Here is a 26,849-nt window from a genome sequence, read left to right on the forward strand (position 1 = left end):
CCACAGCAAGAGAAGTTGTTGTAACTCAAGCATAAAATGTTCAATCTTCCCCAAACTTCACATGTTTGATAAGAGTCCTGGCCTGAACACATCTGAAGGCCAATATTCCATTATAATGATAGCGCCACCTGCTGGCAACGGTAAGATTGGCACATATATGGTATATAGTTTGATATATTCCACTTATATTTAGGACATTAAATGCATATTTCTCAACGTTCACCTTTTTACTAAAGCCACACGATGGCGGTGAGCCCAGGTGCGAGGGCCCGTTCATCGCTGCTTGCAGCTTTAATTAGGGCCCGAGCACCGATGGTGTGAGGACCCTCTTGGAATTGCTCCGTTTATTATTATTATTATTATTATTATTATTATTATTATTATTATTCTTCTCCAAAATGAATCGCATTTTTGAGGGCCTAAACATGCTCGAAAAGTCATGAAACTTTGCACACACCTCAGAACTGGCGAAAATTTACGACTGATATGGGTTTCAGAAGTGGGTGTGGCAAAATGGCTCAACAGCGCCACCTATACACGTTCAACGGTGTGCGCCTCGAGCTACGTTTCATGTACATGTATGAAAATCGGTATACACATGTAACTCTCCAATACCTACAAAAAAGTCTCTTGGAGCAAAATCCGAAACCCAACAGGAAGTCGGTTATTACTAATATTATGAGCAAATTTTGTGTCATTTTTGTCATTTCCATGCGTTGTATTTTAACGAACTCCTCCTAGAGATTCATTCAGATCAACACCAAATTTAGTATGCCTAATCTGAAGGCCTTTGCGATGTTAAATTGCGAAGCTTTTGAGTTTTCGTTAATGGGCGTGTCCGTGGCGGCCTGGCGAATTTCGATGATTCGCCATGAAAAATGAAGTTGCTATAACTCAGACATACAATGACCAATCTGCCCCAAACTTCACATGTTTGATGAAACTCCTGACCTGAACAGATTGACATGCCCATATTCAATTATAGTCATAGCGCCACCTATTGGCAACGGGAAGTGACATATTTTACACTGCGATGAACTACTCCTAGAAATTTTATGACATCAATGTATTTTTTGTGGTCAGTCTAATCTAAAGCCCTGTGCGATGTTAAGTTGTTAAGATCTTGAGTTTTCGTTAAAAGGTGTGTCCATGGCGCCGTCACGAAGTTTGATGTCTCGCCATGGGAATAAAAGATCTTATAACTCAGGCATAAAATGTCCGATCTTCCCCAAACTTCACATGTGTGATAAGAGTCCTGGCCTGAACACATCTGAAGGCCAAAATTCCATCAGGTGTGGCAAAATGGCTCGATAGCGCCACCTATACACTTTCAACAGAGTGCGCCTCGAGCTATGTTTCACGTACATGTACAAAAATCGGTATACACATGTAACACACCAATAGCTACAAAAAAGTCTCTTGGTACGAAATCCGAATCCCAACATGAAGTCGGTTATTTAGAATTTTCTCTGCAAAATTGGCGTTGTTTTTGCTATTTTCAGGGGTTGTACTTTAACGAACTCCTCCTAGAGATTTATTCAGATCAACACCAAACCTGGTCAGTGTAATCTTAAGCCCTTTGCGATGTTAAATTGCGAAGATCTTTAGATTTCATTAAAGGGCGTGTCCATGGCGGCCTGACAAATTTCGATGTTTCGCCATGAAAAAGGAAGTTGCTGTAACTCAGACATACAATGTCCAATCTGCCCCAAACTTCACATGTTAGATAAAACTTCTGCCCTTAACAGATCTACATGCCCACATTCAGTTATAGTCATAGCGCCACCTATTGGCAACAGGAAGTGACATGTTTTACGCTGCGACAAACTACTCCTATAATTTTTTTGAGATTAACATATATTTTGTGGTCAGTCTAATCTAAAGGCCTGTGCAATGTTAACTTTTGGAGATCTTGAGTTTTTGTTAAAGGGCGTTTCCATGGCGCCATGACAAAATTTGATGTAAAAAAAAAAAAAAGTTGTTGTAAATCAAGCATAAAATGTTCAATCTTCCCCAAACTTCACATGTTCGATAAGAGTCCTGGCCTGAACACATCTGAAGGCCAATATTCCATTATAATGATAGCGCCACCTGCTGGCAACGGTAAGATTGGCACATATATGGGATATACTTTGATATATTCCACTTATATTTAGGACATTAAATGCATATTTCTCAACGTTCACCTTTTTACTAAAGCAACACGATGGCGGTGAGCCCGGGTGCGAGGGCCCGTTCATCGCTGCTTGCAGCTTTAATTATTATTATACTTCTCCAAAATGAATCGCATTTTTGAGGGCCTAAACATACTCAAAAAGTCATGAAACTTTGCACACACCTCAGAACTGGCGAAAATTTACATCTGATATGGGTTTCAGAAGTGGGTGTGGCAAAATGGCTCGACAGCGCCACCTATAGACGTTCAACGGTGTGCGCCTCGAGCTATGTTTCACGTACATGCATGAAAATCGGCACACACATGTAACACGCCAATACCTTCAAAAAAGACTCTTGGACCAACATTCTAAACCCAACAGGAAGTCAGTTATTTTTAATTTTATGAGCAAATTTTGTGTAATTTTTGTCATTTCCATGCGTTGTATTTTAACTAACTCCTCCTAGAGATTTATTCAGATCAACACCAAATTTGGTATGCCTAATCTAAAGGCCCTTGCGATGTTAAATTGTGAAGATTTAGAGTTTTCGTTAATGGGTGTGTCCGTGGCGGCCTGGCGAATTTCGTTGATTCGCCATGAAAAACGAAGTTGCTATAACTCAGACATACAATGTCCAATGTGCCCAATACTTCACATGTTTAATAAGACTCCTGGCTTAAACATATTTACATGCCCATATTTAGTTATAGTCATAGCGCCACCTATAGGCAACAGGAAGTGACATATTTTACACTTTGACAGACTACTCCTAGAAATTTTTTGACATCAATGTCTTTTTTATAGTCAGTCTATTCTAAAGGCCTGTGCAATGTTACATTGTGAAGATCTTGAGTTTTTGTTAAAAGGCGTGTCCATGGCGCCGCGACGAAGTTCGATGTCCCGCCATGGGAATAAAAGATGTTATAACTCAGGCATAAAATGTCCGATCTTCCCCAAACTTCACATGTGTGATAAGATTCCTGGCCTGAACATATCTGAAGGCCAATATTCCATCGGGTGTGGCAAAATGGCTCGATAGCGCCACCTATAAACTTTCAACAGTGTGCGCCTCGAGCTATGTTTCACGTAAATGTACAAAAATCGGTACACACATGTAACACACCAATACCTACAAAAAAGTCTCTTGGTATGAAATCCGAATCCCAACAGGAAGTCGGTTATTTAGAATTTTCTCTGCAAAATTGGCGTTGTTTTTGCCATTTTCAGGGGTTGTACTTTAACGAACTCCTCCTAGAGATTTATTCAGATCAACAGCAAATTTGGTCAGTTAAATCTAAAGGCCTTTGGGATGTTAAATTGCGGAGATCTTGAGGTTTCGTTAAAGGGCGTGTCCATGGCGGCCTGACAAATTTTGATGTTTCGCCATGAAAAAGGAGGTTGCTGTAACTCTGACATACAATGTCCAATCTTCCCCAAACTTCACATGTTAGATAAGATTTCTGCCCTTAACAGATCTACATGCCCATATTCCGTTATAGTCATAGCGCCACCTGCTGGCAACAGGAAGTGACATGTTTTACGCTGTGACAAACTACTACAAGAAATCTTTTGACATTAATGTATTTTTTGTTGTCAGTCTAATCTAAAGGCCTGTGCAATGTTAAATTGTGGAGATCTTGAGTTTTTGTTAAAGGGCGTGTCCATAACGCCATAACAAAATTTGATGTCTCGCCACAACAAGTTAAGTTGTTGTAACTTAGGTATAAAATGTTCAATCTTCCCCAAACTTCACATGTTCGATAAGAGTCCTGCCATAAACACATCTGAAGGCCAATATTCCATTATAATGATAACGCCATCTGCTGGCAACAGGAAGATTGGCACATATATGGAATAAACATTGATATATTCTACTTATATTTATGAGTTTAAACGCATATTTCTCACCGTTCACCTATTTACTAAAGCCACTCGCTGCCGGTGAGCCCGGGTGCGAGGGCCCGTTCATCGCTGCTTTTGCAGCTTTAATTCATATTGTGATTCTATTGAAATTTACTCAATCTGTTATTATCACACAATGAAATAAACTACAAAGTAAAATTCCTGAGAATGAAAGCCTTATTGTAATATATGTCTTGAATGTTTTGTGAAAAATATAAAAACACATTAAAATAGGTAAAAATTAAAAATCAGTAAAAATTATTAGAAATCATTAGGCGGAAATTTTGTGTGGGGGATGAATACATTTCAAAGCTTCATTTTACTGTTTTCTTTATAAAGAAAAGACTCTAAGCTTTCAGATGATACCATATGGGCTGATACATTTGCTTTGCAAATGAATCATAAACATTTTTATGTGGTTCGCAGAGTGTTAAATAAACCCATATTATTAACAATTTATTTGGTCATATTTATTTCCATGGTGAATCTTAATTTCGGAGCTCCACTGATCATGACTTCTCATAGTTAAACTCATAGTTACTCAGACTTCAAGGTTAAACTCAGGGTTGGCTGAACCTCCTTATTGAAATTGGCCCCTGCAGGAGTTCTTTACCCAGTCTAAATAAACAAAAGACACATGAAACATAATGAATCCCTAGCTGTCAGATAAAATACATTAATTGAGAGACAGTCTTCCAAAGTTCAAATAAACAATCTCTGATAATATATATATATATATATATATATATATATATATATATATATATATATATATATATATATATATACAGTACAGACCAAAAGTTTGGACACATTACTATTTTTATTCTGCTTATTTCTTCTGCTCATCAAGCCTGCATTTATTTGATCAAAAATACAGGAAAAATGTAATATTGAGATATATTATTACAATTTTAAATAATTGTTTTTAAATTTATTATACTTTAAATTATCATTTTTTTCTGTGATGCAAAGCTGAATTTTTAGGATCATTATCACATGATCCTTTAGAAATCATTCTAATATGATGATTCATTATCAAAGTTGGAAACAGTTCTGCTGCTTAATATTTTTTTCAGAACATGTGATACTTTTTTAGGATACTTTGACGAATAAAAACAAATAATAATAATAAAAAAAGATGCTATTATTTTAATATATAAATATTTTGTAATAACAATACACACTACTGGTCAGTAATTTGGGGTCAGTTTTCTTTTTCTTTCTTTTTTATAAAATCAATACTTTTATTCAGCAAGGATGTGTTAAATTTATAAAAAGTGATAAAGAAAATATATTATTAGAATATATATTATTTGATTTTTTTTTTTTTTTTTTTTTTTTTTATAAATGCAGTTCTTTTTAACCTTTTATTCATCACATATATTAGACAGCAGAACTGTTTCCAACACTCATAATAAATCAGAATATTAGAATGATTTCTAAATGATCATGTGATAGACTGGATGTTACATGTGACACTGAAGGCTTGAGTAATGATGCTGAAAATTCAGCTTTGCATCACAGGAATATATATTTTTTTAAGTATATTAAAATAGAAAACTATTATTTTAAGTTGTAATAATATTTCACATGTGGTCCAGCTCACCCCTAAACCATCTCGATTGGGTTCAGGTCCGGTGACTGTGGAGGCCAGGTCATCTGGCGCAGCACCCCATCACTCTCCTTCTTGGTCATATAGCCCTTGATGCCTTCAAGTGTGACTCTACAATTTTCATAGTCATGAAAATAATGAAAACTCTTTGAATGAGAAGGTGTGTCCAAACTTTTGGTCTGTACTGTGTGTGTGTGTGTGTGTGTGTATATATATATATATATATATATAAAATCAAAGTCTTAAATTTTATATGGTGTAAACCCTCTCTGTAATTCTCAAGTGGAGCTTTAAAAAAAAAAGACATTTATTTGTTTTTGCACCAGTCTTTAATCAGCTTATTGCTCAACCAGTAACATGGACCATAATTAATCTGACCACAAACACAACTGATATTTTATCATGTTGCTTCTGAATGTGTTGATAAGTCTATAACTGTTTTCAAATAATTATAAGGGAGAGCAGGGGGAACCAGGAGCACCAGGCCCGAAAGGTTCAAAGGTCAGCACTTATTATTTTGTAACCCACATGCACACTTGAAAATTTGTCAATAAAATTTATTACATAGTTCAACAAACAGCGGACATTATTACTTTCTCAAAATACTAAAATATAATATCGGTCCATTACAGGGGGATTTAGGAGACAAAGGTGATGCAGGCCAAACAGGATCACAAGTGAGTAAAGTTTAAAATTATTTTTTGACAACTCTGACTAGCAAATGTTACACTGTTCTGTACATTAGCTTTATTCTTGCACATTTTATTGCTGTGTTGTTGTTGTTTTGTTGTTGTTGTTGTTGTTTTGTGGTGATGTAATTTGGTTAAGTTTGTACTTGAAAGAATGAAACCAGAACGAAAAAGATTTATTGATCGTTCACAAATACAGGGCATAAGGTTGTGAAACAGCTGGTAAATATCAGACAGTAAATAAGCAGACAAGATACACTGACACTACTCTGATGATTTTGTTCAAGCCTTGATCAAACAATAGGCAAAACAGCCTAATTTGGTTGGCAAATCAGTGGAATAATTTGTTCAGTTCCCTGCATGCACTGAATTGTTTGAAACAGTTTCTTACTCTGAATCGTCAGGAATTGCTGGAAAACAATGCTGAAATGTATATTTACCCAATTAATTAATATATTGTTACAGGGGCAACCTGGGGAGAAAGGTGACCAGGGTACAACTGAAATCATAGACTACAATGGAAACATCAAAGAGGCTCTTCAGGTTAGAGGAATCATATCATATTTATTGTCTTTCATTGGAAATCATATTTCTAACCTGTAAGTTAAGACATCTTTCATATCACAAGCCAAAGTGCTCAATTCCTAATATATGATGAAGTAATTAAGAAGAATTTTGACTGAAAGTAAGGATTGACATAAAATAGGATAAACTTCAGTCTGACTGTTCACATTGAATTAACTTTTAAATAATTCCAATTCACACCCAACAATGCATAATGGATAACGTTCACCAGTGTTTTATGTGGGACTTGAAGAGTAATGGTCACAGACAAAAAGCATAACACACAGGTTAGTCTGATGTATAACTGTAATCATATCTTTTACCTTCCCTCCTTCCTGACCGACTACAGAAGATAACTACTATTACAGTTACGGTAATTCATCTCTGGTTTGACTGTGTGTTATATATGTGCTTTATTTTGATCAGCATGAATTCAGTACTTTCAAAAACATGTTTCCCATAATACTGCTAATTCTCTTACAGGTGCCTTATTGATAAAAGATTTTTGTGTTGCTGTGATAGTTTTTATTAACATTTGTTTTATCTGACTTGAGATAAAGACTTCATTTAATAACAAGCATCAAAGTGTGTGAATGTTGTTCAGTCTCTCTAGTGTCATGTTTTGTATATAACAGAAAATGTGTGAGAAATGTGTCCATTGTGTGGTGCAAGTGTAATTTGACATTCGTTATGTGCATATTTACAAAACAAACAAACAAATAAATGAAAAAAATATTTGGTTCATTTATCTTCACATTATAATTTTTCTTATGTTCTTCTTTTATTTAATATTTTGACTTAGGGTCCCCCTGGGCCTCCTGGACCAATTGGACCAAAGGGGATGAAGGTAACAACTTAATCTATTAACAATGTGGCCATTATGGGGAATTAAATGAGGTTCTTATGTGAGAGTCTAGCATTTTATGTGTTTGTGACTTCGAACATTGTTAAGTCAAAGATCCTAATGTGATTGCAGCAGGGCTCCAAACTGCGACTAAAACGGTCGCATTTGCGACCATAAATATTAAAATGCGACTGAAGTTTTTGCTGAGGTCGCCACTGGCGACTAGGCCTATGTATTTACATATTATCTCTTAAAAAATTGCATGTAATGCCTTTTTTCCTGATTGTTTTGCATTCACATCGTTTGTTATGGTCGCGCATTGAGAGAACGCGTATCGAAGTTTTAGTGGGAAAAAGAGTTTTAAACAGTCCTCATCTGCCGCGCAGCAGCGCTGACACACACCTGATAAACGCGCGCGAGAGAAATTATGTAGACTTGAAGAGAAAGTGCAGAAAAACAGAGTCTATTTCGTTCATAATTTGAACAAACTACAACAGGTAAAGCTGTCATCTGTGTGGATATTGGCAACATCGTTAACAGTTCTCGTTTATAATCAGAAGGCTTCTTCTTAACAAGATCTTAGTCCATGCTGTATTCTGTTAATGCATGAACTACATTATATGAAGTGCACTTGCCGTCCAGTAATCGCTTTGTGCTTTGTTACTTTTTAATTTACAAAGTATCAGCTTTAAAATTATTCCAAATTCATAACAAAATTCAAACAATAAATACAGTTTTGGTGCTCTTTAAGGGGCCGTTCAGATATCGCGACTAAAAACGCGTGGAAAACGCTAGGCGCCGCTTTTTCTCCTTTTCAAAGCGCTCGGGCAGAAGCGCTCCTGAGGCGTCTGCCTTTGCTAAGCAACCATGACCTGCTCTCTCCATGAGACGCGTAAATTTCAGCAAAGGATAAATGGATTTGCAGCACTAAAAATCGCTTAAAGAAGCTCTGTTACTAAATTTATTTAAAAATGGCTATCCATATACAGCTATGACCAGGTTCCTTCATCTTGGCTGAGCTTTATACTTTGGTACCGGAAAGGATGAAGCTGATTGGTTGGTTCTTGTCACATGACCTGCGGTGCGTGCTTGCAGGATTCTGAAAAGTTGAGATGTTTTTAACTCGATGCAATCGTGAGTAGTGCCTCAGTTCAAGCAGCACGTGAACCTATCATACCTTACTTTTTACTACTAGAGTACATAATGAACATGAATTAACATCAAAATGTAGGCTATTTTATAAGAGATTATACAGTACAACACTTTCAAACTGTGGAAAACGTGTAAAGCTTGTTAACATTGCTACGTAATATTAACCTCAGTAACCTTTCAGTGTCCATCATCAGTCAGCTAGAAAAATAGCTATAAAGAGGAGCATTTTGCTATATTTATGAGCTATTGAATTTTTATATTTTTACTTAACCTGTTGTCTATATGATTCAACTCCTCCTATAAAATTGAATTTTACTAATTAAGAAAAACAGACTGAAAGTGTGAAAGACATGCACTCCTAAAAATAAAGGAGCTTAAAAGAACAATTTTGGTTCCACAATGAACCATTCAGTCAATGGCTCTTTGAAGAACAATCTCTTTCTGACCTTTTCATAATCTGTTATTGTCTTCAAATGTTAAAGGCTCTTTATGAAACCATTTAGACAGGGAAAAAAGTTATATGGTTATCATGAAGCACCTTTATTATTAAGAGAGTATGACATCGACAACATTTACAGGATGCATTGAGGAGGACCCCAAACTATACTCAGGGGCCAAGTGATGCTTATGGTCCATGATATTGGTACAGATTTTGTGTAATAAACAACGCATGACTATATTTCAAGTTGGAAAAGACATTTAGCTCCCACTTTAAGTGAACCTTCATTCCCAGGTCATCTACAAAAGGATTAAAATGCTGATAAAGTCAACAAAAGACGAGACATAAACACATCAGTATGATTAAAAAGTTAAAATGTAAAATAAATAATTTAAATAAATAACATAAAACATGTTTATTCTGTGGCACCTAAAAAAATCATTTGGCGCCTAAGTTTTTTTCTTATAGGAGCCAATGGCTCCTAAGTTGATTTTTTTGTTTGGAGCCCTGTGCAGTTAATTTCAGCCTATAAATAAGTGTTTTTGCCTTTCACAGGGTGATCAGGGTGTTCCTGGACTTCCTGGCCTGGATGGTGAAAGGGTAAGAGGACTAAAATGTTCTAATTGTCCAGCTTCTATTGTCTATTTTGTGTGACACATATCATTAAGGATTCAAAGAGTTTATTGCCATGTGCACAATGAGGAAAACAAGTTTCCATGTACAATACAATTATTTATTTGCTGTCCACATTGAATACCAAGACAAATGCAAACTGTGCAAAAAAGAAAAAAAAAAACATACACATACACTAAGTAGACATTCAAAAGGCCCTTTTTACAGCCACACGTACTGCGGCGGCAGTATAAAGTGCATTTGTAGCCTTTGACCGCTGAGTGGCGCTTTAACTACAAGTTATCAAACAAGCGCATCAAAGCACATTTTCGCTAATAGACGTCAGTTTTGCCTCACTGACGTGTTAGATTTGAGGGCTTCAGTCAGGGAAAATGAAAGAAAAACACTGTAGTTAAAATATTTAATATCCACAGATGAAAGTTTGGTACTTATGAAGTTATGTGCATTTCTTAGAACGAATTCAAGCAGGATAAATGTCAAGCCTGTGCCTGAACCTGTGATTATATTTTCTCTAATCTACATGGTATTAAACCATATTTAAGATTTGACACATTTAAAATGTGTGCAGTATTATTTATACTATATTAATTATGCGTTATATTATTCAAAAGAAATTGTGGTTAACTTTGCATCGGAGCATTAAAAGTGGTAGCCTATTTTAGGGGGGTTGGCTACATGGATTAATATGCAAAATGTCAATATTTTCATATATTTTGCCTATATTTTAATTTATATTTTCAATATAAATATATTTTTTCCTTTAATAAAACAACATGCATTTTTGTTATTCGTTACCTGTCCTTTAACTTATTGGGGAAAAACATTTGTCTGTAAACTGATTAAGAAATTGTTGCATGTAACCCTCACGATTAAACTCAAGTTCTCTCATTATAATCAACAAAATGTAAAAAAAGATGTAAAAAAGAGCTTCATTAGCTGACAACATAAGTGATTTTAAAGGGAGCATTCTTTATGATTTAAAGCGATTTTAAAATCAATAATTCAAATTACAAAGAAATTTTTTAAAACAAGTTTTAATATAGTTATAAACTTATAACTGAGACAAAATGATAAAAAAAACTGTGATGTTATTACCTTAAAGGTGCTGTAGGGAATATATATTTATTAAACTTGTCATTATCTCCTGACAGTAGAATATGAGACAGATAATATGGCTCCTCCCAGTGGTCCTATTGCCATTTGCAGAAAGTCATGCGCTCCCGGTAAAAAACAACCAATCAGAGCTGCGGTCCGTAACTTTGTTTGCGTTCAAAATGTAGAAAAATGAACATAATAAGCGAGTACACCATGAATCCATTTTCCAAACCGTGTTTTTAGCTTGTCCTGAATCACTACGGTACACCTATAATAAGTGTTTATATTCGGACTATTTAAGATTGCTTCGGGGATACCGCAGCGGAGTAACCCAGTACCTTTGTGATTCTTCATAGACATAAACAGACAGAAGTAGCTCCGGCTACAATGTTCTTCCGCAAGACGCAAGCAGTTCTGTTTATTAACCGCTAGAGCGTCAAAAGTTCTGTACTGCAGCTTTAATGCTGGAAAGACCTTTATTTTATTTTATTATTATTTTTTATTATATATTATTTTGTATTATTATTTATTTTTTGTTAATACTAGCCCATCATCTGTGCAAATGTTGTTTGTGAGGAAAATAACAGTACATTTTTGTCAGTTATTTTATCTAAACAGATCGATTAATTTCTTCAAGATTTCAAAATCAAATAGCCTACTGATAATGTACAGTAGTAGAACTGTAAGATTACATTTGTTTGAATGCATTGCTGAAGCGATTGCGTGTGACTGTGCTTTATCTGTTTAAATCATGCTTTAACCCGAAAATAATCAGTAAAAGAAACAGACAAACTCATATAGCCTTTAACATCCCACTCGACTATTGCAGTCATTATAACCTGATCAAGCCATAGCTAAATATGTTTAACATGTTAAAACCACTCTGGTTGAGCCACTCTGAACTACGGGAGCCTGAGTGGTGCCTCGTCACCCAACCCTACTTGCTTTCATATTATTTAATGAAAAAAAAGCAGCTGCATTTAAATGCAGGTGTGTAAAATATGTGCAAGATTTGCACTGCACGTGTGATGGTAGAGGTGCAGCTTTTATTCTTATTTATTTTATCTTCATTACAAATCTTGTTTGGTTTCATTTTGGAAAATTGCATGAAAAAAATAATTTTCGTTGTAATGCAAAATGCGAATTAATATTCATATGCAAGTATTTGTGCAAAAATTATTAATTTGCATTAATGACAGGGCGCATTAATATTCAACATTCAACAATCTGTGAATGTTGTATTTCTCTGTCGGAGAGAGCCAGCACTGTGAATTTCATCTTGCAGAAAACATTTGTTTATTAATAAATAATTAAAATGTCTCATTTTTCACAATTATTAGGCTACTTCTGCATGTATTTTGTGGCAAACTTAATGCATGTGCTTGAGCACGGAATATATTCCGATTTTTATTATGTTAATTTAATATAAACCTCTGATTAGTTGAATATAACAAATGGACGACTAGAACTAGAAAAATTAATTGGGAACAGACCTTTTTTTTTTGTCTTAACCAAAACAACAGTCCTATATAAACCGGTTCAGCAACTTTGAAAGCCTCATAAGACACTGTCCATATGAAAGAGCAATTCACACCTTTATCTCAACTCCAACAAGCCACACATAACTAACCCAAAAACCTTGTACTTGCACTCTCAGACTTGCATTGTCAGACTTGCACTCTCAGACACTTGTGCTTCCGCTAGCGATGTCACTTGCAGTCTTTATTATTATTTTTTTCTATTTATTGATAACTTTTTGTTTGAACCTTTCAACATTTTACAACAGTAGCCAGGTGGTGAAGAAAAGAAAAAAAGAAACTAAATTGCAATGCCACTTGCAATCGCTACTTGCACTCTCCGCTACCTGTGACGTCACTTGCAATCAACACGTTTGTGCATGTTGCCAATGGAGACAAGATGCTGTGGTTGTGATTAAACGATTAAAACTAAATTAGTAGGCCTACTACTATACACAAAGTCTTTAGTTAAGCGTTTTCCTCCTGTAGAAAAAAACAAACACTTAATATGGCATAATGTATTAGGATACGTTAAGTTCAATTAAAAGACCAAATTCGATATATAGTTATTATGTAATGTACAACAAGGCAAGCAGATGGCTATGAACACAATGCGAACGCTTAATGTGGCCTAATAACAGACTTAAGGGGGTCGCACACCGGACGAGAAGCCATTCAGTGTCTGTCTGCGGCGCCCAGCTACGACTCAGAACGCTGTTCAAATTTCTGCCGCGCCACAGAGAGTCATCTGCATAGTTTTATATTAAAAAACCCAGATGTTATAAACTGAAATTAAAATACAGTACACTTGTTTCATGCAAATAAAATATTACAAAGTGTTTGGTTACGTTTTCAGCTGCACAGTTGCCTAGACAACAGATACAACAAAACAATAACAGACTTATTATAATAACACAGATTATTTTCATTAATTAACGTTCAAAACTCAGCTTTTATCAATTAAACTCATATATTTAAAATAATAATAATAATAGATGAAGTTAAAACTCTCCCATCTTGCTGCGAAATTGAGCTCACACATATAGAATGTGCGCGTCCGGTGTGCGCAATCCGTTTCCATATTCGTGATGTTGTCCATTTGTAGCTTAGGTATTATTTGTGAGGTAAAATAGGCTTTGTTGTACACGCATGTTTCAGTATCGATGAAAAAAAAATCATAATTAACAATATGTGGAGTAAGTGGATCGCTGCAAACGTTGAATGTCTGTTGAAAGACTGCTGTTTCCAGTGAATATGTACACGAGACACCAGCGCTATCAAACAGCTGAAACAGAAAATACTCAATATTTGGGCACACATAAGGCATAATTCAAAAATGCAAAGTGTTAGTAGTTTGAAAAAATCAAGAATGAAAACAGAGTTAATAATAATTATTGCTAAATGCTGGACCGGTCCCTGTTCCCGCCTCACAGCGTGCGGGACTCACGCTCAGTGACGCAGCTTCACTGTCTGCGGTTTGACTTTACTGAATCAGGGTGTACTCACACTAGGCACGGTTGCCATGAACCGGGCCCGAGTACGATTGTCCCCCCTCCCCACTCCCCCTCTGGCCTGCACTCACATATAGGGTTTCAGCATTCGTGCCGGAGCACGCTTATGTCATTATGGTGCGACGGTTTCGGGATAAATAGGAAGAGCGGCGCTCTCTGAACACAATGGAGTGCATCGCTCTGTTTTCTTTGTGGATAATTTTGTGTTGTTTGGTCCACAGCCTGTTGTTAAACAGATGTGTCGCCTTAGTGGCGCGAAAATTTTCACGTAATCGTGCTGCTCGTATGAGGATGTTTGCAAGGTACCAGCCGAAGTGCAGAAGGACTTTGCGGTTTTTAGTTTTTATGCGTTTTGCACCTCTGCCGTAGACCAAAGCGACCCTTTCCCTGCCATGTTGGTTTTGGAGCGTCGCAAAACCGTTACGCAACGCGTCCTTTTCCGTGCTCCGGCAAGGTTAGCGCTCACACTGCATGCGAACCGTGCCCTGGCCCGCCTCTTCCAAGCGGGCCAGGCCGGCTAATCGAGCCGTGCCCGGGCACGATTCGGAGCACTCACACTAGTCAAACGAACCGCGCTTTGGTGGTCAAACGCACTCGGGCACGGTTGAAACTGGCTAGTGTGAGTACACCCTCAGATTGAGGCGAATACAACTTATTGATCATGAGCCCAACATTTAGCAAGCAGGAAAACATTAATTCTACCTGAAGGAAGACACATTTTATTGAGCTAATGCTGTTAAATAGAGAGAGAGAGAGAGAGAGAGAGAGAGAGACTTTTGACTTTTAACATCTCTTTAATTACAATCTATACCAGAAATGTATACACCTTCAACATCTTAATACATAAATAACAAAACCTTATAAAACTCTTTAAAAAATTAAAAAAGCATCTTTTACAGCAATACATCACATCCTCCCTCTTCATTGGGTTTACATAGAACATTTTCAACACCCCATAAATAGAAAAAAGAATCAGTATCATTCACCAGTTCATAATACTTATACTCCATAACCAGCCTACTCTTTACCAGAGCTTTGAACATGTCCAAAGGATCATTTTCACTATAGGACTGCATTTTTCTCTTTCTTGTCAGCCACATTGCCATTTTTGCCATACCAAATAAAACATTTATCAGGACAATTTTTCTTTTATCTGAGGTGCTATATTTTGGACCAAAAATAAAAAAACTATTTGTAAAAATAAAACCAAAATCATTACTCAGGTTATTTAACACACCCATAATTCCTGCTAGCCTGGGACATCCAATAAATATATGAAACACTGTTTCTGGTAGCCCACAAAACAAACACTCTTCTCCTTGCAAAGGATTGAGATTGAGAACTTTATAACGGTTTGTTGCTAAAATCCAATGAGAAATCCTCCATTGCAAATCTCCACTTCTTTTCTCAATTGGTTTCTTATACAACGTCCTCCAACATCCTTTTGGAGAGGCCTCTGATTCAAGTAAATTAGTTCATTTGGTCTCTGGAATATCTCGCAATGCTCTTAAATTTAAGTATTTCACGCATACCAGATAAAATGCCTTCTTTGATATTGTGTCAAAATGACCAATTTCAGGTATTTTAAAAGACAGTAATCTTCCATCAGCCTCCTGCCAATCTCCTACATTTACACCCACCCTGATGCTGGGGAAAACAGTTTCAACCATTTCTGCTTGCACAGGTACAGTAAAACACTCCTGCAATTCAGCTAATAATTTTTCAACAATCCTAACAGAATGAACACCAATCCTCGAGGCCAGTTTTTCCGCAGCAATCCATTTGCCCCCCGACTGAAGCTGCCCGATTTTACATATTCCTGCTTTAACTAAGCTTGAACATACACCTTTAGATTTTAACATCCCACTAGATAAAAGAGGATTAAAAATCAAAGGTTCTTCCAGCACTCACTCATGGGTTACTTCGGACAGCTCTCTTTTAACAATAAATATTTGCCACACATTTAAGACTGATTCATAAAAAGAAGGGAGTCCATTAAAATCTACTTCCTTCAAATTCATTAAGAATAGGTGTCTATCCAGGTTAATCCGCCCAACTCTTCTTAATAAAGCACAAGCTATTTCAGTCCAGTTCTGCGGCTGATTATATAGGAGTCTTTTCACAATCTGCAGTCTGAACGCAGCGACCTTGGACCTTGGACCTGTCCATGAGGCCTTGACCTCCTTCACTTAACTGCAGGTACAGTACTGATTCTCTTAGCCAGTGTTGTCCATTCCAAAAGAAATTTACCAACACTCTCTGAATTGCTTTAATAAAACCATCTGGTGGATTTAAAACAATTAATTTATGTCATAAAATAGAGGCGGCAAGATTATTAATGACCAGTACTCTCCCTCTATATGATAATTGAGGTACAATCCAATGCCATAACCTCTTACAAATTTTAGCATTAACGCCTTCCCAATTTTTCCTTTGGTATTCTTCTGAACCTAAAAAGATGCATAAAAACTTGAATCCATTTTTTTCCCACCTTACATTTCCAGGGATAACAGGTTTTACATTGATATGACCACATTCCTCTTTTTCAGTGCACCAAAAAGCTTCGGGTTTTGCTCCAGTTCAGTTTAGCAGAAGACGCTCTCTCATATAAAGAGATGCTGTAAGTAACAACATCAATATCTCTTTGATCTTTCACGATCACAGTTATGTCGTCTGCATATGCTGTTAACTTAAACGCATTGCAGCTACCATCTACCTTTAGACCAGACATTTCTTTTCTCAACATGCATAGGAGTGGTTCCGCTGCTAATGCGTATAACTGACCGGATAGTGGGCATCCTTGTCTTATGCCTTTAAGCAAACTTATTGGTTTACTTAAACCACCACCTATTTTTAGAATACAAGAGGCATTCATATATAAGAGTTTGATCCATGACATAAAAACTTCTCCAAACCCAAAAGCAGTCATTGTATCATACAGAAAACCATGATCCACTCGATCGAATGCTTTTTCCTGGTCTAGGAACAGTAAACCAACATTCACTTCATGTAGTTTAGTGTAATCTAAAATGTCCCTGATCATAAAAATGTTATCATATATGGATCTTTCTGGTATGCAGTAGGATTGATCTTGATGTATTATGTCTCCTAATACAGTTTTCAGCCTATTTGCCAACACTTTAGCTATTAGCTTATAGTCCGTTGTAAGAATTGACACAGGCCTCCAGTTTTTAAGATCACTCAAGTCCCCCTTTTTGGGTAATAATGTTAATACTGGCCGTTGGCAACTTGTGGGAAGGCGTTTTTCTTTAAAACACTCTTGGATCACCTCATACAAATCTTTTCCGATGTAGTTCCACATAGCTTTAAAAAAGTCCACTGATAGTCCATTGATTCCAGGGGCTCTTCCCGCCTTCATCTGTTTAACGGCATCAGTCAACTCCTCAAATAATACAGAACTGTCCAAACTCTCCCTCTGTGTTTTAGTGAGAGAAGGCAACTGCTGCAGAATCTGTGAGACACATTCAGGATCCGTTTCTTCCTTTCTATACAAGTTTGAGTAAAAGTCCACCGCAATCTTTCTCATTTCTCTTGCCTCAAAAGTCTTTTGTCCATCGGGTTTTGTCAGACAATACATTTCATTTTGTTGTTTTGACACCTTTTCTAAATAAAAATATATGCAGTGGGAGCATCGATCTCATGAACAGACATAAATCGTGATCTTTTAAGGGCACCTTTTGCCCGCACTTGCAACAAATCTTCTAGATCGCGTTTCTTTTCACCCAACATGCCAGCTGAACATGCATTAGATTCCTGAATCATTCCGGATGTAATGTATAAAATCTCTTGTTCTATTTCAGAAATGTTCTGTTTTATTTTCCTTGTTGAAAAACAAGAATACTGCTGACAAAATATTTTTATTTGTGTCTTTCCTATTTCCCACCATTGTATCAAATTATCAAAATCCTTTTTTTAGAAACCCATTCCTTCCAAAACATTTCAAATTTCTCAATGAACTCTTTTTCTTTCGACAATGCATTATTCAATTTCCAATATGGACTTTTAAATTTAGCTTGATTCAAAACAATATTCACTGTGATAAAATTGTGATCTGATAGACAACATGGAACAATATCACACCCCATTATTCTTTTTTTTTTCAGCACCCTTGACATAAAACCTGTCCAGTCTGGCTACACTTATCCTTCCCTGCGAAACTTTGGTCCATGTAAAGTGCTTCACCTCTTTATTCCTGTCTCTCCATACATCTACCAAATCATTCTGAACTATAGACGGTTTCAACGGCAACAACATAAACAAACGTTACTGCGAATGAGCGCATTTGTGGACCTAACTTAACTTCCGGTAGACTTCCAAATAGAATCAATAACAACAGCCAAGTCCCTCTAGAGTAGATATTTTTTGATAAACAAAATGTTTGCTGCGTGGATCAGGCGGACTTAATGAAAATGCAATTCATTATTTGCCAACAGTAGATGTTTTAAAGCATAGACATAAAGCGCGAGAAATAGAGGTTTCCCCAGTTACAGCTGTAAACAAAGCAGAGCTGGTATGCTCATACGCTGCTATCAGGCATATAACATGCAAGTCTTCCTTCAGAAATACAGCGATATAAAAACACCTGTGCCTCGCTTTGATATTTAAACATATAAATGTAAGGAATTATTATTATTAAACGTGCAGTACTTAACATTACTCAATGAAGCCTTTTTGAAAGAAAAAAACAGTTTTAAAATTGTGGTGAGTCTCCAAAAATAAATAAATGTATGGGAAACACATCCCACAGCACAACCACCTGAGCCCAACTTCAGTCTACTCATCACCTTGCCTTTAATTGCGTTTGTAGAAGGCACTGCAGCCAGACCGATATAAACAACACAGACCGGAAGTTAACTTAGGTCCAGGCACGTGCGCCCGATGAAACTGTCTATAAAACTTTTTAAAACAGCAGCTGATACAGGATGTGGTTCTTCATTATTCCTATCTAAAAGAAAGTTAAGAGAACAATTCCAATCCCCACCAATGATTAACATACCATCTAAAGTGTAGCTTTTTAAAAACTCTCCTAATTTTCTAAACATGATTATTTTATCTGCCCCTTTATTTGGAGCATACATATTTATAAAAACAAATATCTGATTTTCAACTTTTGCATTCACCATCAAAATACGTCCTCTCTCTATTTCTGTTTCTGATAAAATGTTAACATTAAGATGAGTTGCAAATAAAATAGCTACACCTGCACTAACATTTGTGCCATGGCTTGAACAGAACTGTTCTTCCCACCACAAATTTAACTCGGATTCATTTTTTATATCACTGTGGGTTTCTTGTAAAAATATTACTTCTGAGTCTTTAAGCCTAAGAAACTCAGAGACTAAAACTCTTTTTCCTCCATCCCTTAACCCATTAACGTTCAATGATCCTAATCTAAGAATCTGCATGGCAGGGAAGATGGAAAAAATCAAATGACAGAAAAGAAAAACAACAATTGGGTTATATCCCACACCCATGTGCTTTATTTTTTTCCATTTTGACAATTTTGCGTTTTCTTTCTGAGTTTTGCGTACGTTTGTTAGAAACTTTTTCAGTCAAAATCGTTTCTGTTTTGAAATGACCTCGTAGCCCGTCGATTTATGTGCTTTCACCACGGATTTTATAAACTTATTAACATCTGCGAAATATTTTGCAACATCAACTTTTTTCCCTTTAGTTAAATCCAGAAAAGCATTTAATTCTTCGACAGAGTACACCTCCTCCACCGCTTGACTACAATCAATCTCCGAGAAAACCGAACAATTGTCACTATCCTCCAAGTCTTCATCACTGTTTTCACTCTCCATAACCACATTATTCTGTAGCACGCTAACACTCGCAGCCTCTTCAACATACACACATTCCTTCTCCTTAGCAACATCCACTACATCCCCCAAAACAATCGTGCCTACAGCCTTATCACCAGCTCGTGTAACAGAGGCCAGCGAGCAGTGCTGTGCAGGTAAACCTCACTCCCCGATCTCAAGAGACGCACTAGCGACAGACGCTAGTGGCTGCAGCCATTTAGCCTCCTTGTTAGTGCGTCCGCCTCCCATGCCGGAAGACCCGGGTTTGAGCCCCGCTTGGAGCGAGTGCGAGGAGCGTCAGAGAGAACCCGGGTGAGAGGGGTTACATTGGTGCCGTGACCCGTACGGGAGTGAGGTTTAGGGGGGTGAGTGTAACAGAGGCCAGCGAGCAGTGCTGTGCAGGTAAACCTCACTCCCCGATCTCAAGAGATGCACTAGCGACAGACGCTAGTGGCTGTAGCCATTTAGCCTCCTTGTTAGTGCGTCCGCCTCCCATGCCGGAAGATCCGGGTTCAAGCCCCGCTCGGAGCGAGTGCGAGGAGCGTCAGAGAGGACCCGGGTGAGAGGGGTTACACTCACATAGATGAAATAAACTCACTCACCTCCGACTTTGAGCTTGGATCTAAAGCACTCTTCTCGGGTGGAGAACCAGGCTGAGGGATAACGCTGGGTTTCTCTGCCGATACCGTAGCCTCCGAATCGTTCTCGTTAACCGCGTTTATCTTTTGTTTTTTCACAGCAATCATTACATCCTTTGCGACTATGGGACTTTTTTCTTTATCTTGACTTCGCTTTTTTCACTTTGCACTGTTTGCTTATCTATTTCGTTCTTTTCATTTTCTGATTGTATCTTATGCGGGCACGTGAACTTTTTATATCCTAAATCCCTGCATTCGTAACACCTCAAGCTATCCGTTGTTGCAAAAATCATATAGGAACTGTCCCCATGTTGAATACGAAACGAGATGTCCAGTTCCTTAGATTGCGCGTTCAACAACATGAAAACTTGTCTTCGAAAAGACAGCACATGTTTTAAAGCTGCGTTCTTGCACCCGAGCGGCAACATTTTAATGGATCCAGCAGACTTTCCAAAGCGACTCAGTTCTTTCATAATTTGCTCGTTGGAAATGAATGGCGGAGCATTTGAAATAGTAACCCTGGTAGCAGGTGCGCGCAAAGGCGTTACTTGCAACAGTGAATCGGCAACAACAATTCCCCTTTCAACAAGGCTGTTTACGAATTTTTCATCTTTTAAAAACACCACTACTGCCTTGTTCATTCTGGATGCTGATGCTATATTTTCGTGCCCCACAATCTCGCCCATTGCTAACAGTACATCTTCTACGGTAAAACCTTGATCCGAGAACACTTTGCACCCATTTTTGATTGATAACCCCGGCGTTATCTCGCCTAGGAGAGACGCCATGGCCCTAATCAAATCAATAAATTACCCCACTTTTTTGTAGTTTTTTCCCCCTTTTTCAAAACCATAAAATAAAAAAGTGATAAACCAAAAAAAAAAAAAAAACACATAAAAATAAGTTTTAACTTGAAAACAACTTCAAACCGTGCCGCTCTCACCCCCCACACCACACTTCCGCTCCCAGAGAGAGAGAGAGAGAGAACCAGTCTAGGGCTATTAAACTTAGAGCTCATTATATTGAAGTACAAATCCAAACACCAGAAACGTTATGCATTTTATGAATAATGAAATTTTATGAAAAGTATGCACTTTATTTATTCACATGCAGTATGGTTGTTGGTATTTAGCAGTTAAAACCTATTTTAAAACTTGAATTTAAATACTATTAAACTAACTTTAAATTCTAAAGGAGGTTATAAGTAAAAAAGGATAAAATGTCACAGGGCATGTTAAATAGTCTAAATGAACTTGTGTTAATAATATAATTAGGACTAACAATATAATTCGATTTTTTTTTTTAATGAACAATTCCTGTATGAAATGGGACAGCAACCTTTATATCAAACATTTTTAAATCGTCCACAGCTGAGCATCGCGGGAGGCTGATCAAGTAATTTTCAGATTCAATGAAAAAAAAAAAAACCCTGGGGTGCGTTTCCCAAAAGCATCGTTAGCCAACTATAGTCGCAAGTTCCGTCGTTACCAAGGTAGTTCAACGATTCTGTGTTTCCCGAAACCATAGTTCAAACCACTGATCTATATAGACCCCTTTTGCGCGGACGTCAGAGGTACGTCACGGCGCTAGCTGGAGGCAAAACAAACGGAAAACTGGAGGCGGCTAATACAAACCAACACAGGGTCGGCTACTCAAGGAGCTTAAAATGTTGTCTTGTTGTGTTGTTGGTTGCCAGAATCGACGGAGAACATTTTATATACATTGTTGTGATTAATTGTGACCGGAATTTAAGAACATGGTAAGAAAGAATAAATACAGAAAGTTTATAATTAATTTGCAGTCTTCAGAATTTTTATTTCTAGAAACTAATTACATCTTAATAATAATTTTACTGTAATGTCACTCTTTATTTAATCTAAGGATTTATACGCCTGTGGGATATTCTGTGCACAGTTGGGTGGTTGGAACTCAGCTGGCCTATTTCTCCGGTTAGAAAGAACTGCAGCTACTCCAGAGTGAACATTTCAAGTCTGGATGTTTATTTGTGTGAATATGCACAAAATGTGGTTTCTGTCATAAAACAAATGAAGATGATAAATATACATGTTATAATATGAAATGAGAAATGACAGATGCAAAGATAAAACAATGTATGATATAGGAACTCTACATAGAGCTAACTGTCTGATGAAATAGTAAACAAAATAAACAAAAGCTTATTTTCACATATGAACACTAAATGCAGCTTTATTAGCAGACCGGGACTGCTGCTGCTTACAGGTGTCAAATTACACTGTGTGTGTGCGCGCTGTTCTAGCCCTCCGCTGTGCTCATTGTAATAATTATTAAAATGCTGGTCAGAGACTAAATAAATATTTACATCGACACATATGACAAGCGATGCTTTTATACAAATAAATAAGCATCTTTGATTGCAAATAAACAAATAAATTTGTCATATACGTGAGGATTACAGCTATGGTACTTATATCGATGCAATTATTTTCCTGAGGTAAAATAAACTGAATTACGCTATAACACACTCTGAAACACATCTACTATGATAATAAATATTATTACTTACGGAGTTATAAACGCACAGCAATACCACACAAAGGAAAAACAGACTTTAAAGGAATAAAGCCAGGGAAACTCCGTATCAAACTATTATGCTGGACAGTAGCGTCTAACTGAAAACTTTTGCGCATGCACCAGACAAGTCTGGACAAGTTCGACTCGCGCATGCGTAAGGCAGGGAATTTTGTACAGCCTCCCCACAAATTTACACAGGAAATTTGTACACAGGAAATTTTGTGTAAATTTGGAATTACAAATTTACACAGGAAATTTGTAATTCCACAAAATGTCCAGCTTAGCGACTGGTGCTACAAGCTAATCTTCAGGCATTTCTGGTAGCACAATCAGTTTGGCCACAGGGCGGATGTATGTGTTGCCTTTAATGTCCACTTCAGCAGCTCTGATTGCACCATCATCGCTTGGTAGGACTCTGGTTATCTTTCCAACAGGCCATTGGGCTCTGGGAAGTTGGGAATCTGCAATTAATACAACCTGATCGACTGCTAGGTTTGATGTTATGTTCTGCCACTTCTGTCGAAGTTGAAGACTTGGTAGGTAGTTTCTGAGGAACTGGGTCTAGAAGTGATCGGCGATCACTTGGCTGTGTCTATAGCAACGCCGTCCAAGCAGATTACTGGGTCCATACACAGCCTGAGGTAGGGAAGCATCTCGCCGCCCCATAAGCAGCAAATTGGGGGTAATCGGGTCTGGATCCGCTATATCAGACGATACATACCCCAGGGGCTTTAAATTTAAGATACCCTCCACCTCGATCAACACTGTACTCAGGACTTCCTCTGAGAAGTTATGATCTTTTAGAACAACTTGGAGGGAAGCCTTGACAGATTTAATTTCCCTCTCCCATACTCCTCCAAAGTGAGGCGCGTGCGGTGGGTTGAATATGAAGGACATTTTTTGGTTGGCTAGCTGCTCTCGGAGGGATGGTTCCATTTCCACAAAAGCTTCAGAGAGCTCACGCTCTCCCCCTCTGAAGTTGGTTCCTCTGTCCCAGATAAGTTCAAACTGCTTTCCTCTTCTCGCTATGAAGCGTCTGAGGGCTAATAAAAAGGAATCTGCATCCATGCTGCATAACAAGTCGAGATGTACACACCTTGTAGTGAGACATTTAAATATTATGCCCCATCTCTTTTCCTGCCGTCTGCCAATTTTGATCATGTAGGGACCAAAACAGTCCATCCCTGTCGACCAGAATGGAGGCTGATTAATCCTCAGACGAGAAACTGGTATGTCTGCCATTTTAGGTATAACAGGCTTGCCACGCCATTCCCTGCATTCAGCACATTGTCTCTGGTGCTTTTTGACCATCTGACGGCCTCTGAGAACCCAATAGGTTCGTCTTAACTCAGCGAAGACTCTTTCAGGACCTGCATGCATCAGGCGGTTATCAAAATCTTGGATTAACAGTTTGGTTATGGGGTGTTCTGGTGCCAGCACAATAGGGTGAAGTGCATCCTCTGGTAGTGTTGCAGCTTTGCGTAATCTACCACCAACTCTAATCAGGCCCAGATCAGGGTCTAATGCTGGAGCAAAGGAACTTAGTTGACTGTTTGAATGCACAGGTTTGTTGGCTTGAAGGGCATGCACTTCATCAGGAAAGCTTTCAGTCTGTAAACGTTTGAGTACAGCCATTTCAGTCTCTATGCGTTCTGTGGCAGACATAGGGGGTGCTGCAGCACCATGCAGAGACTCATATGAGGTCATGATAAGGTCGTCCCATGATTTGCAGTCATCTACATTAGGTAAAGAGGTATGACTGATTAAGACATAACCGCAGAATGTGGATTTGCGGAGTTCATCCAAGTCTTCCACTGGCACTGAGGGGTGGATAGGCCAGTGGTCTGGAGACTGATGCAAAAATTCTGGACCTTGGTTCCATCGGCAGGTGTGGGACAGATCTGTGAGGGTCTTAACCCGGGTTATATCGTCTGCAGGGTTGTTGTCTGAATCTACATAGTTCCAGTTTTCACATCCAACGAGGTCTTGAATCTCTGCAATTCGTGTGCCTACGAAAACTTTGTAGGTGCATGACTCAGACTTTATCCAGTGTAACACGGTGGTTGAGTCTGACCACATGACTGTCTGTCTAATGTTGAGAGTAAGTTCGGAGTTCAGTGTTTTGGCAAGCTGAGCCCCAGACAATGCTGCACAGAGTTAAGGCGTGGCACAGAGAGTTGCTTCTTAGGTGCCACGCGTGACCTCACCATGATAAACACAACTTGGATAGAGACATCCGTTTCTGCCCGTAAATATGCCACAGAGCCATATGCTTTCTCTGAAGCATCACAGAAGACATGTATATCGAGAGTTGAGGAGGTGTTGTTGCATGCTATTGTGTAACACCTAGGTATTGTTATTCTTTGTAGGTTTGGAAGCTCTTCTTCCCATGCCTGCCATTCTGAAAGGAGATCAGCTGGTAGAGTTTCATCCCAGCTTTCAACCCTCTTCCATAATGTCTGAACTAGAATTTTGGCCCTTGTAGTAAAGGGGATGATGAATCCGAGTAGATCATACTGGCTTGCCAGGATGGGATAAACAGTTCTCATTGAGGTTTCACCATTTGTAGAGACAGGTCTGTGTTTGTAACTGAAAGTGTCTTGTGAACAGTGCCACATCAATCCAAGTGCTGACTCTTGCGGATCAGTTTTATTAGCTGACAACCACAGTTCACAGCCCTCTGATTTTGCCTCGGAGGGTAGGTGAGCAATCACATCAGGAACATTGCTAGCCCACTGCCTTATGTCAAACCCACCAGTATTCAACAATGTTCTCATTTTGTCAATGAGATTTTTAGCCTGATGCTGACACTGAAGTGACTGTAAGCAGTTGTCCACATAGAAAGACTGCTGGATAGACTCAACTACCTCTTCATTGTCCTCATTGTTGTCTCTGACATGCCTCTGGAGAGCATATGTGGCACAGCATGGACTACATGTGGTCCCAAATGGTAATACTCTCCATTCATAGATGTCAGGGGTGCGCTCTCTTTCCATGTCCCTCCAAAGAAAGCGGAGCAGTGGCTGATCTTCAGGTAGCAGTCTGATCTGGTGAAACATGGCTCGTATGTCTCCACTTATGGCAACAGAATACTGTCTGAATCTAAGCAGGACTCCCAGCAGTGGTGGACCAAGGGTGGGACCAGGCAGTAGATTGTCATTTAGGTTTGTCTGCAGATGGCTGAAAGAGCAATTAAACACCACACTGTCTTTGCCATTGTGGTGCACAATGTGGTGAGGAACAAACCATGATTCAGTGGAACTGGCTGCTTCTGCACTGGTTATTCGGACTGCATAGCCAGCCTCTTCAAGTTTGTGTATCTCCTTGTTATACACATTTGCCAGGTTAGTGTCCTTAATCAAGCGGCGTTCTGTGGCTCTTAAAAGAGCCATGACAGCATTTGGTGATGCCTGAAATTTGGGTGCATCCACTTTTCGCAGCAGTGGAGTAGCGTAGCGACTCACACCATCAACTGTTACTTGTACCGTTTTCTGTTCCAACATGGCAAGTGCAGCTTTATCTTGTTTAGAACGGACTACTTCTTTTCGTTTCTTGATGGCAGTATGTCAAGCTGCCACAATCGCTCCACATGTTGATGTAACTCTTGTGTAGGTGAAAGGAATGTGGTGTGAAGGCATGAGCTTATGTTTGAGGGTTGTTGGAAAAAGGTTGTTGGTCCTTGCACTGTCCACCCAAGCTGCGTGTGTACTGCTATA

General features: G+C 38.2%; 1 protein-coding gene and 1 long non-coding RNA gene across 4 annotated transcripts in view; one reads left to right on the top strand and one right to left on the bottom strand.

Annotated features, from left to right (window-relative positions):
* Window positions 1-26,849, bottom strand: part of LOC127961382 (regulator of G-protein signaling 20) — a 315,518-nt gene that overhangs the window by 207,766 nt on the left and 80,903 nt on the right. The window lies entirely within an intron of this gene.
* On the top strand, window positions 6,047-10,029 carry LOC127961389 (uncharacterized). Its single transcript, XR_008154431.1, has 6 exons — window positions 6,047-6,174; window positions 6,306-6,350; window positions 6,828-6,905; window positions 7,276-7,299; window positions 7,729-7,773; window positions 9,917-10,029. It is a non-coding gene; the product is annotated as an uncharacterized LOC127961389 (long non-coding RNA).

This window comes from Carassius gibelio, chromosome B7 (genome assembly GCF_023724105.1).
Source record: "Carassius gibelio isolate Cgi1373 ecotype wild population from Czech Republic chromosome B7, carGib1.2-hapl.c, whole genome shotgun sequence".
Taxonomy (NCBI): domain Eukaryota; kingdom Metazoa; phylum Chordata; class Actinopteri; order Cypriniformes; family Cyprinidae; genus Carassius; species Carassius gibelio.